The sequence below is a fragment of the Scyliorhinus torazame genome, chromosome 15 (assembly GCF_047496885.1).
Source record: "Scyliorhinus torazame isolate Kashiwa2021f chromosome 15, sScyTor2.1, whole genome shotgun sequence".
Lineage (NCBI taxonomy): Eukaryota > Metazoa > Chordata > Chondrichthyes > Carcharhiniformes > Scyliorhinidae > Scyliorhinus > Scyliorhinus torazame.
The window spans coordinates 176,534,824-176,552,219 of record NC_092721.1 but is presented as its reverse complement, the minus strand read 5'-3'; the positions used below and the strand labels follow the sequence as shown (position 1 = coordinate 176,552,219).

General features: G+C 48.4%; 1 long non-coding RNA gene across 1 annotated transcript in view; it reads right to left on the bottom strand.

Moving 5' to 3' along the window:
• LOC140391459 (uncharacterized) overlaps window positions 1–17,396 on the bottom strand; it is a 45,440-nt gene that overhangs the window by 25,960 nt on the left and 2,084 nt on the right. The window contains exon 2 of the long non-coding RNA XR_011935082.1: window positions 14,892–15,002. This is a non-coding gene — a long non-coding RNA (uncharacterized lncRNA). The remainder of the gene's footprint in view (window positions 1–14,891; window positions 15,003–17,396) is intronic.

Here is a 17,396-nt window from a genome sequence, read left to right as displayed (position 1 = left end):
GTGAGCTGTTCAGGAGAATTCACAACAGGACAAAGCAGTGCTAGTGTTATCTGTTCAGGAGAATTCACAACAGGACAAAGCAGTGCTGGTGTGAGCTGTTCAGCAGAATTCACAACAGGACAAAGCAGTGCTAGTGTGATCTGTTCAGGAGAATTCACAGCAGGACAAAGCAGTGCTAGTGTGAGCTGTTCAGGAGAATCCACAACAGGACAAAGCAGTGGTGGTGTGAGCTGTTCAGGAGAGTCCACAACAGGACAAAGCAGTGCTAGTGTGAGCTGTTCAGGAGAGTCCACAACAGGACAAAGCAGTGCTAGTGTGAGCTGTTCACGAGAATCCACAACAGGACAAAGCAGTGCTAGTGTGAGTTGTTCAGGAGAATTCACAACAGGACAAAGCAGTGCTAGTGTGAGCTGTTCAGGAGAGTCCACAACAGGACAAAGCAGTGCTAGTGTGAGCTGTTCAGGAGAATTCACAACAGGACAAAGCAGTGCTAGTGTGAGCTGTTCAGGAGAGTCCACAACAGGACAAAGCAGTGCTAGTGTGAGCTCTTCAGGAGAATACACAACAGGACAAAGCAGTGCTAGTGTGAGCTGTTCAGGAGAATTCACAACAGGACAAAGCAGTGCTAGTGTGAGCTGTTCAGGAGACTCCACTACAGGACAAAGCAGTGCTAGTGTGAGCTGTTCAGGAGGGTCCACAACAGGACAAAGCAGTGCTGGTGTGAGCTGTTCAGGAGAGTCCACAACAGGACAAAGCAGTGCCGGTGTGAGCTGTTCAGGAGAGTCCACAACAGGACAAAGCAGTGCTAGTGTGAGCTGTTCAGGAGAATTCACAACAGGACAAAGCAGTGCTAGTGTGAGCTGTTCAGGAGAATTCACAACAGGACAAAGCAGTGCTGGTGTGAGCTGTTCAGGAGAATTCACAACAGGACAAAGCAGTGCTAGTGTGAGCTCTTCAGGAGAATACACAACAGGACAAAGCAGTGCTAGTGTGAGCTGTTCAGGAGAGTCCACAACAGGACAAAGCAGTGCTAGTGTGAGCTCTTCAGGAGAATACACAACAGGACAAAGCAGTGCTAGTGTGAGCTGTTCAGGAGAATTCACAACAGGACAAAGCAGTGCTAGTGTGAGCTGTTCAGGAGACTCCACTACAGGACAAAGCAGTGCTAGTGTGAGCTGTTCAGGAGGGTCCACAACAGGACAAAGCAGTGCTGGTGTGAGCTGTTCAGGAGAGTCCACAACAGGACAAAGCAGTGCCGGTGTGAGCTGTTCAGGAGAGTCCACAACAGGACAAAGCAGTGCCAGTGTGAGCTGTTCAGGAGAATTCACAACAGGACAAAGCAGTGCTAGTGTGAGCTGTTCAGGAGAATTCACAACAGGACAAAGCAGTGCTGGTGTGAGCTGTTCAGGAGAATTCACAACAGGACAAAGCAGTGCTAGTGTGAGCTGTTCAGGAGAATTCACAACAGGACAAAGCAGTGCTAGTGTGAGCTGTTCAGGAGAGTCCACAACAGGACAAAGCAGTGCTAGTGTGAGCTGTTCAGGAGAATTCACAACAGGACAAAGCAGTGCTAGTGTGAGCTGTTCAGGAGAGTCCACAACGGGACAAAGCAGTGCTGGTGTGAGCTGTTCAGGAGAATTCACAACAGGACAAAGCAGTGCTAGTGTGAGCTGTTCAGGAGAATTCACAACAGGACAAAGCAGTGCTAGTGTGAACTGTTCAGGAGAGTCCACAACAGGACAAAGCAGTGCTAGTGTGAGCTGTTCAGGAGGGTCCACAACAGGACAAAGCAGTGCCGGTGTGAGCTGTTCAGGAGGGTCCACAACAGGACCAAGCAGCGCTAGTGTGAGCTGTTCAGGAGAATTCACAACAGGACAAAGCAGTGCTAGTGTGAACTGTTCAGGAGAGTCCACAACAGGACAAAGCAGTGCTAGTGTGAGCTGTTCAGGAGAGTCCACAACAGGACAAAGCAGTGCTAGTGTGAGCTGTTCAGGAGAGTCCACAACAGTACAAAGCAGTGCTGGTGTGAGCTGTTCAGGAGAATTCACAACAGGACAAAGCAGTGGTAGTGTGAGCTGTTCAGGAGAATTCACAACAGGACAAAGCAGTGCTAGTGTGAGCTGTTCAGGAGAGTCCACAACAGGACAAAGCAGTGCTGGTGTGAGCTGTTCAGCAGAATTCACAACAGGACAAAGCAGTGGTAGTGTGAGCTGTTCAGGAGAATTCACAACAGGACAAAGCAGTGCTAGTGTGAGCTCTTCAGGAGAATTCACAACAGGACAAAGCAGTGCTAGTGTGAGCTATTCAGGAGAATTCACAACAGGACAAAGCAGTGCTAGTGTGAGCTGTTCAGGAGAGTCCACAACAGGACAAAGCAGTGGTGGTGTGAGCTGTTCAGGAGAATTCACAACAGGACAAAGCAGTGCTAGTGTGAGCTGTTCAGGAGAATTCACAACAGGACAAAGCAGTGCTAGTGTGAGCTGTTCAGGAGAGTCCACAACAGGACAAAGCAGTGCTGGTGTGAGCTGTTCAGGAGAATTCACAACAGTACAAAGCAGTGCTAGTGTGAGCTGTTCAGGAGAATTCACAACAGGACAAAGCAGTGCTAGTGTGAGCTGTTCAGGAGAGTCCACAACAGGACAAAGCAGTGCTGGTGTGAGCTGTTCAGGAGAATTCACAACAGTACAAAGCAGTGCTAGTGTGAGCTGTTCAGGAGAATTCACAACAAGACAAAGCAGTGCTAGTGTGAGCTGTTCAGGAGAGTCCACAACAGGACAAAGCAGTGCTGGTGTGAGCTGTTCAGGAGAATTCACAACAGGACAAAGCAGTGCTAGTGTGAGCTGTTCAGGAGAATTCACAACAGGACAAAGCAGTGCTGGTGTGAGCTGTTCAGGAGAGTCCACAACAGGACCAAGCAGTGCTAGTGTGAGCTGTTCAGGAGAATTCACAACAGGCCAAAGCAGTGCTAGTGTGAGCTGTTCAGGAGAGTCCACAACAGGACAAAGCAGTGCTAGTGTGAGCTGTTCAGGAGAATCCACAACAGGCCAAAGCAGTGCTCGTGTGAGCTGTTCAGGAGAATTCACAACAGGCCAAAGCAGTGCTAGTGTGAGCTGTTCAGGAGAATCCACAACAGGCCAAAGCAGTGGTCGTGTGAGCTGTTCAGGAGAATTCACAACAGGCCAAAGCAGTGCTAGTGTGAGCTGTTCAGGAGAATCCACAACAGGCCAAAGCAGTGCTCGTGTGAGCTGTTCAGGAGAATCCACAACAGGCCAAAGCAGTGGTCGTGTGAGCTGTTCAGGAGAATTCACAACAGGCCAAAGCAGTGCTAGTGTGAGCTGTTCAGGAGAATCCACAACAGGCCAAAGCAGTGCTCGTGTGAGCTGTTCAGGAGAATTCACAACAGGACAAAGCAGTGCTGGTGTGAGCTTTTCAGGATAATTCACAACAGGACAAAGCAGTGCTAGTGTGAGCTGTTCAGGAGGGTCCACAACAGGACAAAGCAGTGCTGGTGTGAGCTCCAGGAGAGTCCACAACAGGACAAAGCAGTGGTAGTGTGAGCTGTTCAGGAGAATTCACAACAGGACAAAGCAGTGCTAGTGCGAGCTCTTCAGGAGAATTCACAACAGTACAAAGCAGTGATAGTGTGACCTGTTCAGGAGAGTCCACAACAGGACAAAGCAGTGCTAGTGTGAGCTGTTCAGGAGAGTCCACAACAAGACAAAGCAGTGCTGGTGTGAGCTGTTCAGGAAAATTCACAACAGGACAAAGCAGTGCTAGTGTGAGCTGTTCAGGAGAATCCACAACAGGACAAAGCAGTGCTAGTGTGAGCTATTCAGGAGAATTCACAACAGGACAAAGCAGTGCTAGTGTGAGCTGTTCAGGAGAGTCCACAACAGGACAAAGCAGTGGTGGTGTGAGCTGTTCAGGAGAATTCACAACAGGACAAAGCAGTGCTAGTGTGAGCTGTTCAGGAGAATTCACAACAGGACAAAGCAGTGCTAGTGTGAGCTGTTCAGGAGAGTCCACAACAGGACAAAGCAGTGCTGGTGTGAGCTGTTCAGGAGAATTCACAACAGTACAAAGCAGTGCTAGTGTGAGCTGTTCAGGAGAATTCACAACAGGACAAAGCAGTGCTAGTGTGAGCTGTTCAGGAGAGTCCACAACAGGACAAAGCAGTGCTGGTGTGAGCTGTTCAGGAGAATTCACAACAGTACAAAGCAGTGCTAGTGTGAGCTGTTCAGGAGAATTCACAACAAGACAAAGCAGTGCTAGTGTGAGCTGTTCAGGAGAGTCCACAACAGGACAAAGCAGTGCTGGTGTGAGCTGTTCAGGAGAATTCACAACAGGACAAAGCAGTGCTAGTGTGAGCTGTTCAGGAGAATTCACAACAGGACAAAGCAGTGCTGGTGTGAGCTGTTCAGGAGAGTCCACAACAGGACCAAGCAGTGCTAGTGTGAGCTGTTCAGGAGAATTCACAACAGGCCAAAGCAGTGCTCGTGTGAGCTGTTCAGGAGAATTCACAACAGGCCAAAGCAGTGCTAGTGTGAGCTGTTCAGGAGAATCCACAACAGGCCAAAGCAGTGCTCGTGTGAGCTGTTCAGGAGAGTCCACAACAGTACAAAGCAGTGCTAGTGTGAGCTGTTCAGGAGAGTCCACAACGGGACAAAGCAGTGTTGGTGTGAGCTGTTCAGGAGAGTCCACAACGGGACAAAGCAGTGTTGGTGTGAGCTGTTCAGGAGAATTCACAACAGGACAAAGCAGTGCTAGTGTGAACTGTTCAGGAGAGTCCACAACGGGACAAAGCAGTGTTGGTGTGAGCTGTTCAGGAGAATTCACAACAGGACAAAGCAGTGCTGGTGTGAGCTGTTCAGGAGAATCCACAACAGGCCAAAGCAGTGCTCGTGTGAGCTGTTCAGGAGAATTCACAACAGGACAAAGCAGTGCTAGTGTGAGCTGTTCAGGAGAATCCACAACAGGACAAAGCAGTGCTAGTGTGAGCTGTTCAGGAGGGTCCACAACAGGACAAAGCAGTGCTGGTGTGAGCTCCAGGAGAGTCCACAACAGGACAAAGCAGTGGTAGTGTGAGCTGTTCAGGAGAATTCACAACAGGACAAAGCAGTGCTAGTGCGAGCTCTTCAGGAGAATTCACAACAGTACAAAGCAGTGATAGTGTGACCTGTTCAGGAGAGTCCACAACAGGACAAAGCAGTGCTAGTGTGAGCTGTTCAGGAGAGTCCACAACAAGACAAAGCAGTGCTGGTGTGAGCTGTTCAGGAAAATTCACAACAGGACAAAGCAGTGCTAGTGTGAGCTGTTCAGGAGAATCCACAACAGGACAAAGCAGTGCTGGTGTGAGCTGTTCAGGAGAGTCCACAACAGGACAAAGCAGTGCTAGTGTGAGCTGTTCAGGAGGGTCCACAACAGGACAAAGCAGTGCTGGTGTGAGCTGTTCAGCGGAATTCACAACAGGACAAAGCAGTGCTGGTGTGAGCTGTTCAGCAGAATTCACAACAAGACAAAGCAGTGCTAGTGTGAGCTGTTCAGGAGAATCCACAACAGGACAAAGCAGTGCTGGTGTGAGCTGTTCAGGAGAGTCCACAACAGGACAAAGCAGTGCTAGTGTGAGCTGTTCAGCGGAATTCACAACAGGACAAAGCAGTGCAGGTGTGAGCTGTTCAGGAGGGTCCACAACAGGACAAAGCAGTGCTGGTGTGAGCTGTTCAGGAGAGTCCACAACAGGACAATGCAGTGCTGGTGTGAGCTGTTCAGCGGAATTCACAACAGGACAAAGCAGTGCTGGTGTGAGCTGTTCAGGAAAGTCCACAACAGGACAAAACAGTGCTAGTGTGAGCTGTTCAGGAGGGTCCACACCAGTACAAAGCAGTGCTAGTGTGAGCTGTTCAGGAGAGTCCAGAACAGGACAAAGCAGTGGTAGTGTGAGCTGTTCAGGAGAATCCACAACAGGACAAAGCAGTGCTAGTGTGAGCTGTCAGGAGAGTCCACAACAGGACAAAGCAGTGCTAGAGTGAGCTGTTCAGGAGAATTCACAACAGGACAAAGCAGTGCTAGTGTGAGCTGTTCAGGAGAGTCCACAACGGGACAAAGCAGTGCTAGTGTGAGCTGTTCAGGAGAATTCACAACAGGACAAAGCAGTGCTAGTGTGAGCTGTTCAGGAGAATTCACAACAGGACAAAGCAGTGCTAGTGTGAACTGTTCAGGAGAGTCCACAACAGGACAAAGCAGTGCTAGTGTGAGCTGTTCAGGAGGGTCCACAACAGGACAAAGCAGTGCTGGTGTGAGCTGCACAGGAGAGTCCACAACAGGACAATGCAGTGCTGGTGTGAGCTGTTCAGGAGAGTCCACAACGGGACAAAGCAGTGCTAGTGTGAGCTGTTCAGGAGAATTCACAACAGGACAAAGCAGTGCTGGTGTGAGCTGTTCAGGAGAGTCCACAACAGGACAAAGCAGTGCTAGTGTGAGCTGTTCAGGAGAATTCACAACAGGACAAAGCAGTGCCGGTGTGAGCTGTTCAGGAGAATTCACAACAGGGCAAAGCAGTGCTAGTGTGAGCTGTTCAGGAGAGTCCACAACAGGACAAAGCAGTGCTGGTGTGAGCTGTTCAGGAGAATTCACAACAGGACAAAGCAGTGCTAGTGTTATCTGTTCAGGAGAATTCACAACAGGACAAAGCAGTGCTGGTGTGAGCTGTTCAGCAGAATTCACAACAGGACAAAGCAGTGCTAGTGTGATCTGTTCAGGAGAATTCACAGCAGGACAAAGCAGTGCTAGTGTGAGCTGTTCAGGAGAATCCACAACAGGACAAAGCAGTGGTGGTGTGAGCTGTTCAGGAGAGTCCACAACAGGACAAAGCAGTGCTAGTGTGAGCTGTTCAGGAGAGTCCACAACAGGACAAAGCAGTGCTAGTGTGAGCTGTTCACGAGAATCCACAACAGGACAAAGCAGTGCTAGTGTGAGTTGTTCAGGAGAATTCACAACAGGACAAAGCAGTGCTAGTGTGAGCTGTTCAGGAGAGTCCACAACAGGACAAAGCAGTGCTAGTGTGAGCTGTTCAGGAGAATTCACAACAGGACAAAGCAGTGCTAGTGTGAGCTGTTCAGGAGAGTCCACAACAGGACAAAGCAGTGCTAGTGTGAGCTCTTCAGGAGAATACACAACAGGACAAAGCAGTGCTAGTGTGAGCTGTTCAGGAGAATTCACAACAGGACAAAGCAGTGCTAGTGTGAGCTGTTCAGGAGACTCCACTACAGGACAAAGCAGTGCTAGTGTGAGCTGTTCAGGAGGGTCCACAACAGGACAAAGCAGTGCTAGTGTGAGCTGTTCAGGAGAGTCCACAACAGGACAAAGCAGTGCTAGTGTGAGCTGTTCAGGAGGGTCCACAACAGGACAAAGCAGTGCTGGTGTGAGCTGTTCAGGAGAATTCACAACAGGACAAAGCAGTGCCGGTGTGAGCTGTTCAGGAGACTCCACTACAGGACAAAGCAGTGCTAGTGTGAGCTGTTCAGGAGGGTCCACAACAGGACAAAGCAGTGCTGGTGTGAGCTGTTCAGGAGAATTCACAACAGGACAAAGCAGTGCCGGTGTGAGCTGTTCAGGAGAGTCCACAACAGGACAAAGCAGTGCTAGTGTGAGCTGTTCAGGAGAATTCACAACAGGACAAAGCAGTGCTAGTGTGAGCTGTTCAGGAGAATTCACAACAGGACAAAGCAGTGCTAGTGTGAGCTGTTCAGGAGAATTCACAACAGGACAAAGCAGTGCTGGTGTGAGCTGTTCAGGAGAATTCACAACAGGACAAAGCAGTGCTAGTGTGAGCTGTTCAGGAGAATTCACAACAGGACAAAGCAGTGCTAGTGTGAGCTGTTCAGGAGAGTCCACAACAGGACAAAGCAGTGCTAGTGTGAGCTGTTCAGGAGAATTCACAACAGGACAAAGCAGTGCTAGTGTGAGCTGTTCAGGAGAGTCCACAACGGGACAAAGCAGTGCTGGTGTGAGCTGTTCAGGAGAATTCACAACAGGACAAAGCAGTGCTAGTGTGAGCTGTTCAGGAGAATTCACAACAGGACAAAGCAGTGCTAGTGTGAACTGTTCAGGAGAGTCCACAACAGGACAAAGCAGTGCTAGTGTGAGCTGTTCAGGAGGGTCCACAACAGGACAAAGCAGTGCCGGTGTGAGCTGTTCAGGAGGGTCCACAACAGGACCAAGCAGCGCTAGTGTGAGCTGTTCAGGAGAATTCACAACAGGACAAAGCAGTGCTAGTGTGAACTGTTCAGGAGAGTCCACAACAGGACAAAGCAGTGCTAGTGTGAGCTGTTCAGGAGAGTCCACAACAGGACAAAGCAGTGCTAGTGTGAGCTGTTCAGGAGAGTCCACAACAGTACAAAGCAGTGCTGGTGTGAGCTGTTCAGGAGAATTCACAACAGGACAAAGCAGTGGTAGTGTGAGCTGTTCAGGAGAATTCACAACAGGACAAAGCAGTGCTAGTGTGAGCTGTTCAGGAGAATTCACAACAGGACAAAGCAGTGGTAGTGTGAGCTGTTCAGGAGAATTCACAACAGGACAAAGCAGTGCTAGTGTGAGCTATTCAGGAGAATTCACAACAGGACAAAGCAGTGCTAGTGTGAGCTATTCAGGAGAATTCACAACAGGACAAAGCAGTGCTAGTGTGAGCTGTTCAGGAGAGTCCACAACAGGACAAAGCAGTGGTGGTGTGAGCTGTTCAGGAGAATTCACAACAGGACAAAGCAGTGCTAGTGTGAGCTGTTCAGGAGAATTCACAACAGGACAAAGCAGTGCTAGTGTGAGCTGTTCAGGAGAGTCCACAACAGGACAAAGCAGTGCTGGTGTGAGCTGTTCAGGAGAATTCACAACAGTACAAAGCAGTGCTAGTGTGAGCTGTTCAGGAGAATTCACAACAGGACAAAGCAGTGCTAGTGTGAGCTGTTCAGGAGAGTCCACAACAGGACAAAGCAGTGCTGGTGTGAGCTGTTCAGGAGAATTCACAACAGTACAAAGCAGTGCTAGTGTGAGCTGTTCAGGAGAATTCACAACAAGACAAAGCAGTGCTAGTGCGAGCTGTTCAGGAGAGTCCACAACAGGACAAAGCAGTGCTGGTGTGAGCTGTTCAGGAGAATTCACAACAGGACAAAGCAGTGCTAGTGTGAGCTGTTCAGGAGAATTCACAACAGGACAAAGCAGTGCTGGTGTGAGCTGTTCAGGAGAGTCCACAACAGGACCAAGCAGTGCTAGTGTGAGCTGTTCAGGAGAATTCACAACAGGCCAAAGCAGTGCTCGTGTGAGCTGTTCAGGAGAATTCACAACAGGCCAAAGCAGTGCTAGTGTGAGCTGTTCAGGAGAATCCACAACAGGCCAAAGCAGTGCTCGTGTGAGCTGTTCAGGAGAATTCACAACAGGACAAAGCAGTGCTGGTGTGAGCTTTTCAGGATAATTCACAACAGGACAAAGCAGTGCTAGTGTGAGCTGTTCAGGAGGGTCCACAACAGGACAAAGCAGTGCTGGTGTGAGCTCCAGGAGAGTCCACAACAGGACAAAGCAGTGGTAGTGTGAGCTGTTCAGGAGAATTCACAACAGGACAAAGCAGTGCTAGTGCGAGCTCTTCAGGAGAATTCACAACAGTACAAAGCAGTGATAGTGTGACCTGTTCAGGAGAGTCCACAACAGGACAAAGCAGTGCTAGTGTGAGCTGTTCAGGAGAGTCCACAACAAGACAAAGCAGTGCTGGTGTGAGCTGTTCAGGAAAATTCACAACAGGACAAAGCAGTGCTAGTGTGAGCTGTTCAGGAGAATCCACAACAGGACAAAGCAGTGCTAGTGTGAGCTATTCAGGAGAATTCACAACAGGACAAAGCAGTGCTAGTGTGAGCTGTTCAGGAGAGTCCACAACAGGACAAAGCAGTGCTGGTGTGAGCTGTTCAGGAGAATTCACAACAGTACAAAGCAGTGCTAGTGTGAGCTGTTCAGGAGAATTCACAACAAGACAAAGCAGTGCTAGTGTGAGCTGTTCAGGAGAGTCCACAACAGGACAAAGCAGTGCTGGTGTGAGCTGTTCAGGAGAATTCACAACAGGACAAAGCAGTGCTAGTGTGAGCTGTTCAGGAGAATTCACAACAGGACAAAGCAGTGCTGGTGTGAGCTGTTCAGGAGAGTCCACAACAGGACCAAGCAGTGCTAGTGTGAGCTGTTCAGGAGAATTCACAACAGGCCAAAGCAGTGCTCGTGTGAGCTGTTCAGGAGAATTCACAACAGGCCAAAGCAGTGCTAGTGTGAGCTGTTCAGGAGAATCCACAACAGGCCAAAGCAGTGCTCGTGTGAGCTGTTCAGGAGAGTCCACAACAGTACAAAGCAGTGCTAGTGTGAGCTGTTCAGGAGAGTCCACAACGGGACAAAGCAGTGTTGGTGTGAGCTGTTCAGGAGAGTCCACAACGGGACAAAGCAGTGTTGGTGTGAGCTGTTCAGGAGAATTCACAACAGGACAAAGCAGTGCTAGTGTGAACTGTTCAGGAGAGTCCACAACGGGACAAAGCAGTGCTGGTGTGAGCTGTTCAGGAGACTCCACTACAGGACAAAGCAGTGCTGGTGTGAGCTGTTCAGGAGAATCCACAACAGGCCAAAGCAGTGCTCGTGTGAGCTGTTCAGGAGAATTCACAACAGGACAAAGCAGTGCTAGTGTGAGCTGTTCAGGAGAATCCACAACAGGACAAAGCAGTGCTAGTGTGAGCTGTTCAGGAGGGTCCACAACAGGACAAAGCAGTGCTGGTGTGAGCTCCAGGAGAGTCCACAACAGGACAAAGCAGTGGTAGTGTGACCTGTTCAGGAGAATTCACAACAGGACAAAGCAGTGCTAGTGCGAGCTCTTCAGGAGAATTCACAACAGTACAAAGCAGTGATAGTGTGACCTGTTCAGGAGAGTCCACAACAAGACAAAGCAGTGCTGGTGTGAGCTGTTCAGGAAAATTCACAACAGGACAAAGCAGTGCTAGTGTGAGCTGTTCAGGAGAATCCACAACAGGACAAAGCAGTGCTGGTGTGAGCTGTTCAGGAGAGTCCACAACAGGACAAAGCAGTGCTGGTGTGAGCTGTTCAGCGGAATTCACAACAGGACAAAGCAGTGCTGGTGTGAGCTGTTCAGGAGAATTCACAACAAGACAAAGCAGTGCTAGTGTGAGCTGTTCAGGAGAATTCACAACAGGACAAAGCAGTGCTAGTGTGAGCTGTTCAGCGGAATTCACAACAGGACAAAGCAGTGCAGGTGTGAGCTGTTCAGGAGGGTCCACAACAGGACAAAGCAGTGCTGGTGTGAGCTGTTCAGCGGAATTCACAACAGGACAAAGCAGTGCTGGTGTGAGCTGTTCAGGAAAGTCCACAACAGGACAAAACAGTGCTAGTGTGAGCTGTTCAGGAGGGTCCACACCAGTACAAAGCAGTGCTAGTGTGAGCTGTTCAGGAGAGTCCAGAACAGGACAAAGCAGTGCTGGTGTGAGCTGTTCAGGAGAGTCCACAACAGGACAAAGCAGTGGTAGTGTGAGCTGTTCAGGAGAATCCACAACAGGACAAAGCAGTGCTAGTGTGAGCTGTTCAGGAGAGTCCAGAACAGGACAAAGCAGTGCTGGTGTGAGCTGTTCAGGAGAGTCCACAACAGGACAAAGCAGTGGTAGTGTGAGCTCCAGGAGATTCCACAACAGGACAAAGCAGTGCTGGTGTGAGCTGTTCAGGAGAATCCACAACAGGACAAAGCAGTGCTGGTGTGAGCTGTTCAGGAGAGTCCACAACAGGACAAAGCAGTGTTAGTGTGAGCTGTTCAGGACAATCCACAACAGGACAAAGCAGTGCTAGTGTGAGCTGTTCAGGACAATCCACAACAGGACAAAGCAGTGCTGGTGTGAGCTGTTCAGGAGAGTCCACAACAGGACAAAGCAGTGCTAGTGTGAGCTGTTCAGGAGAGTCCACAACAGGACAAAGCAGTGTTAGTGTGAGCTGTTCAGGACAATCCACAACAGGACAAAGCAGTGCTAGTGTGAGCTGTTCAGGAGAGTCCACAACAGGACAAAGCAGTGGTGGTGTGAACTGTTCAGGAGAGTCCACAACAGGACAAAGCAGTGTTGGTGTGAGCTGTTCAGGAGAGTCCACAACAGGACAAAGCAGTGCTAGTGTGAGCTGTTCAGGAGAGTCCACAACAGGACAAAGCAGTGTTGGTGTGAGCTGTTCAGGAGAGTCCACAACAGGACAAAGCAGTGCTAGTGTGCTGTTCAGGAGAGTCCACAACAGGACAAAGCAGTGCTGTTGTGAGCTGTTCAGGAGAGTCCACAACAGGACAAAGCAGTGCTGTTGTGAGCTGTTCAGGAGAGTCCACAACAGGACAAAGCAGTGCTGGTGTGAGCTGTTCAGGAGAGTCCACAACAGGACAAAGCAGTGCTGGTGTGAGCTGTTCAGGAGAGTCCACAACAGGACAAAGGAGTGCTGGTGTGAGCTGTTCAGGATCTCTGATGAACAACCCATACAGAAATGTAACATTGAATGATAAAACAAGTGAGCTCATGTGGACCAAGCAGGCTCACCTGTTGCATTAAAGGTAAGCGAAAACGGTGGGTCACGATATTTGGGTAGCACGGTTGCGAAAGTTGATGAGCAGGGGTCGCGAAGATCGTCCGCTGTGGGTCGCGATGGTCGACTGCCGTGGGTCGCGAAGGTTGGCTGGTGTTGATCCCGAAGGTTGGTCGGTTGATAAAAATGGATTCCCAAGCTGCAGCCTTTGACCCTATCTCTTAGTTTCAGGGGGTATTTTCTTCGAAAACCCACATAATTAATGGATAAGGATCCAACATGATTGAGATACCTGGAAAATTCAGGGGAAAGAAGGTGGATAGCAGAAGTTCATCAACAGAATCAGAGGCTTCTCAGAGTTCATCAGCATGGCGTCACGGTGGCACAGTGAGGTTAGCACTGCTGCCTCATAGTGCCGAGGACCCGGATTCGATCCCAGCCCTGGATCACTATCAGTGTGGAGGGATAAGACCACAGCCAAAGTCACCTTGTCCCATTCAGACTTAGCCTCGTTAGTGGGAATGCACAGGATGTCCCGGTTCAGCCAGGGTGAATCACTCAAGATCCATTGTCCTTACGACAACCTTGTTTGTCCAGCCATTAGCCCATCACAGAATCTGATGACCCATTTGTCAGTCAATGGAAGGTTAGTTGCATCTGAATGGCATAATCTGTTCTTTAGCAGAAACGGGAGTGGGAAATCAGACAGCCAAGATAGCAATAATGTTTGATTTCTGGGGGTAATTCTTCTGAAAACTTACATAATGGATAAGGATCCAACATGTTTGAGATGCCTGGAAAATACAGGTGAAAGAAGGTGGACAGCAGAAGTTCATCAACAGAATCAGAGGCTTCTCAGAGTTCATCAGCAGAGAGTGGCACGGTGCCACTGCTGCCTCACAGCTCCCAGGTTCAATTCCGGCTTCGGGTGACTGTGTGGAGTTTGCACTTTCTCCCCGTGTCTGCGTGGGTTTCCTCCGGGTGCTCCAGTTTCCTCCCACAGGCAAAGATGTGCACGTTAGATGGATTGGCCACGCTAAATTGCCCCTTAGTGTCCAAAAGGTTAGGTGGGGCTACTGGGTTACGGGGATGGGGTGGAGGTGTGGGCTTAAGTAGCGTGCTCTTTCCAAGGGCCTGGGCAGGCTCAATGGGCCGAATGGTCTCCTTCTGCACTGTAAATTCCATCATTCTATGATTCTATTTCTTATATTATCACTCCTGGAATTAATCAATTTTTCCGCACCACATTAAAACGTAAAAAAGCTACGACATCTGGTCCAGTCTCTTAGTCACTGTTGAAAACTGACCAGGCACCCATAACAAAAGACAAAGACCTGGTGCTACAGCTGTAGCCCTGCCTTCCACAGGTAATCTCAGGTGATCAGACAGGTTTCATTAAGGGACAACAACTTTCAGCCAATTGCCTGCTAAGCATTGTCCTATTCCCATCCTTGGTGCCCGAACCAGAGATGATTGTTTCCCTGGAGTGGGGATGTCTATTTGCGATTCGTGGCAGGTTCAAGTTTGTTTCCTGGATTTGACTACTATATAGGGCTTCCACTGCTAGTGTTCATATGAATGCCCTGAACTCTGGTTACTTTCCATCGAACAAGGACACGAGATATGGGGGTCCACTGTCTCCGCTCCTGTTAGCTTGATAATAGAACCGCTCGCCGTAGCGCTCAGGTCCTCTGTTAAGTGAAGTGGGATGAATCTGGAAGGGATGGAGCACGGGTGTCTCTTTAAGCTGATGACCTGCTTCTCTATATTTCGGACCCAGTACCCTCCATGGACACGATAATGAAGCTGCTTAGTATCTTTGGCTCCTTCTCTGGCATCAAGCTGAACTTGGACAAGAAGGAATGTTTCCAAGTCAACCCCTCCAGGGAGGAGAGTCCAACTGGGAATGTTATCTTTTTGCCCTTCCAAGACCAGCTTCCGCTATCTGGGGGTCAGGTTGTCCACAATTGAACCTCGCTTTATAAATTCAATTAGACCAATTTGGTCAATAGTATCAAAACAGGCTTGCAGAGGTGGGATAACCTCCCACTATCCTTGGTGGATAGGGTTCAGACAATTAAAATAAACATGCTCCCGAGATTTTTATTTCTTTTTCAATGTCTCCCCATTTTTCTGCTCAAGTCCTTTTTTGTTAAAGTCGACAAATTAATGTCCCACTTTGTTTGGGTGGGTATAGCTCCGAGGGTCCGTGAAGCTTTGCTCCAAAGAGACAGACAATCAGGGGGCTTGGTCCTACCCTATTTATTGTTTTACTATTGGGCAGCAACTATTCAGAAGATATTGCTGTGGCTTACCGATCCTGGCTCCATATGGAGCGAGCTCCTGCACTGTTTCTAGCCTTCGCATCATTATGGCATCGTTGCCTTTCTCTCTGGTGAGATTTTGCCTAATTCGACTCTGAGAATCTGGAAGCAAATTCAGGCAGCATTTTAAGCTCTGTTCCCTGTCTTCGCTCGCCCCCATCTGCAACAACCACCTTTTTCTGCCAGTGGGTTTGGACTCGACGTTTACGTCATGGGTGGGGAAAGGTCAGGAGAGGTTTGGAGAACTTTGTGGAGGGGAGATTTGCTGGTTTTAAGGAGTTGGCAGAGAAATTCCAACTGCCTGCTTCCAGTCTTTTTAGATATTTTCTGATTCACGACTGTTCACGTAAGACTTTTCCCTCTTTTCCCTTGGCACCACCCTCTTCCCTGTAGAAGAGGATTTTGTCTTTGGCTGTATCTGATGGGGGGACTATATATAGCCATATCCTCTCAGCGGAGTCAGATCCATTGAGCGAGGTGAGGACAAAATGGGAGGGTGAATTGGTTCCCATTCTGGATGGTGAGGTGTGAAGTGAGGCCTTTCATGGTCAACTCCACATTTTCATGTGCTCGGCTAAATTTGATTCAATTCAAGGTGGTGCACCAGGTACATCTGACTGCTGGCTCACAGTGCCAGAGATCCAGGTTCAATTACAGCCTTGAGTGACTTTATATATTCTCCCTGTGTGTGCGTGGGTTTCCTCCAGGTGCTCTGGTTTCCTCCCACAGTCCAAAGGTGTGCAGCTTAGGTGAATTGGCCATGATCAATTGTCCCTTAGTGTCCAAAAGGATAGCTGGAGTTACTGGGTTACGGAGATAGGATGGGGATGTGGGCTTAGGTAGGGTGCTCTTTCAGAGGTTCAGTGTAGATTTGATGAGCCAAAAGACCTCCTTCTGCAATGTAAGGATTCTAGGATTCTATAAGAGCGAAGATCAGCAGGTACTTCCCTGGGGTGGATGATAAGTGTGAGCGCTGCTCTCAGGGGCTGGCTAACCACAAACATATGTTCTGGTCTTGTCCCAAGTCAGTAAGCTTCTGGGCCTCTTTCTTTAACACTATGTAGGAGATATTCAATGTAGATCTGGATCATGTCCACTAGTGGCCATATTTGGGGTGTCAGACTCTCCGGTACTGCAGTCGGGGGTGAAGGCGGATGTCCTGGCCTTCTCCTCGTTGATAGCCCGGAGACGATGCTTGGGTGGAGTTCTCCTGCTCGGCCTAGTGTCTCGGCTTGTTTCGGTGACTTCACATCTTTTCTGCACTTGGAGAAGGTGAAGTACACCATTAGAGGGTTGGTGGAGGTGTTCTACTTGAGATGGCAGCCATTCATTTCCTTTTTTAAAAAAACAGTAACTGTCAGTTGTTAGGGGGTTTAGTCTAGTTTGTTGCGTTAAAGTTAACATGTTCTGATTGTATGTCACTTTCTTCTATTGTGTCATTTTGGTTAATTGTTTTAGATGTTTTGTTTAATATGAAAATGTTATTAATTAACATATTTTAAAAAAGAAATGTGGCATAAGGTATAGAGGAACACTAAATGCCCTGATAATATAACCTGGTTGGCATAAGGGAGGCACATTATACAATATGCCACTCTTGTATTCCTCATGAGCAATAACACGAGGCCCAGCATGTAGCATAGCAGAATCTCAGTTCCTCTTTGACAATGCATATTGGCCAAGGACTAAGTGGGCAGTGGGCTTGTACGCTGCTTCTTCACCTCTGGAACATGGATCTAAACTTATCCCAGATTTACACGTCTAGGGTTTGAGCTGTCTTGATCCAACTCCTGGTTGGTATGGGGGCCATAATGTGAGAGCGATTGATTGGTTATCTAGTTTCTGCTGTTCATATGGATGATTGCTGTGGAAATTAAAAGGCTGTTAAAATGCAGCATTGAGGTCGAAGTAAAGGCATCTTTGCTTTTTAGCCAGTTGAGCTATGCCTATTCTAGGAGTGCCAAATTCCTTGCACCGATACTCTTCATCTTGGCATGCATCCAAAATGAAATTAAATCAGATAGTTGAGTATGTTTACAATATTGTCCTGAACTAGGAATTTGCATAATGTCATAAAACATAAATGAAATGCAATCACCTTCTAGCCACAACCTGAATATGAAAATAAGATGACAACATTAAAATCATTCTCATCTGCATGCTACTTTATTCTGCCTTCATAAACACCACTAGTATGATCAGGCTGTTTTGCATCACTGATTTTGGTTGTCATAGCAGCCACCAGCAGGAAGGATGTTCCTTGCAGTAAAAATGAAGGATTAGCAATCTGATTGAATCACTGCAAGATTATAGTATGATAAAGTTGATTACTAGAGATAATAATGATCATAATATAGTATATGCCAAAGTATCATAATTCCCTATGAGAGAGGCAGCATAGCTGCTGTGTTGAATATCAAGGAAATTGTCAAGCTTAAGTTTTAAGGAAGTATTTTCAGGACAGAATATTTTATAGGAGTCACCTTCTAATTTAAT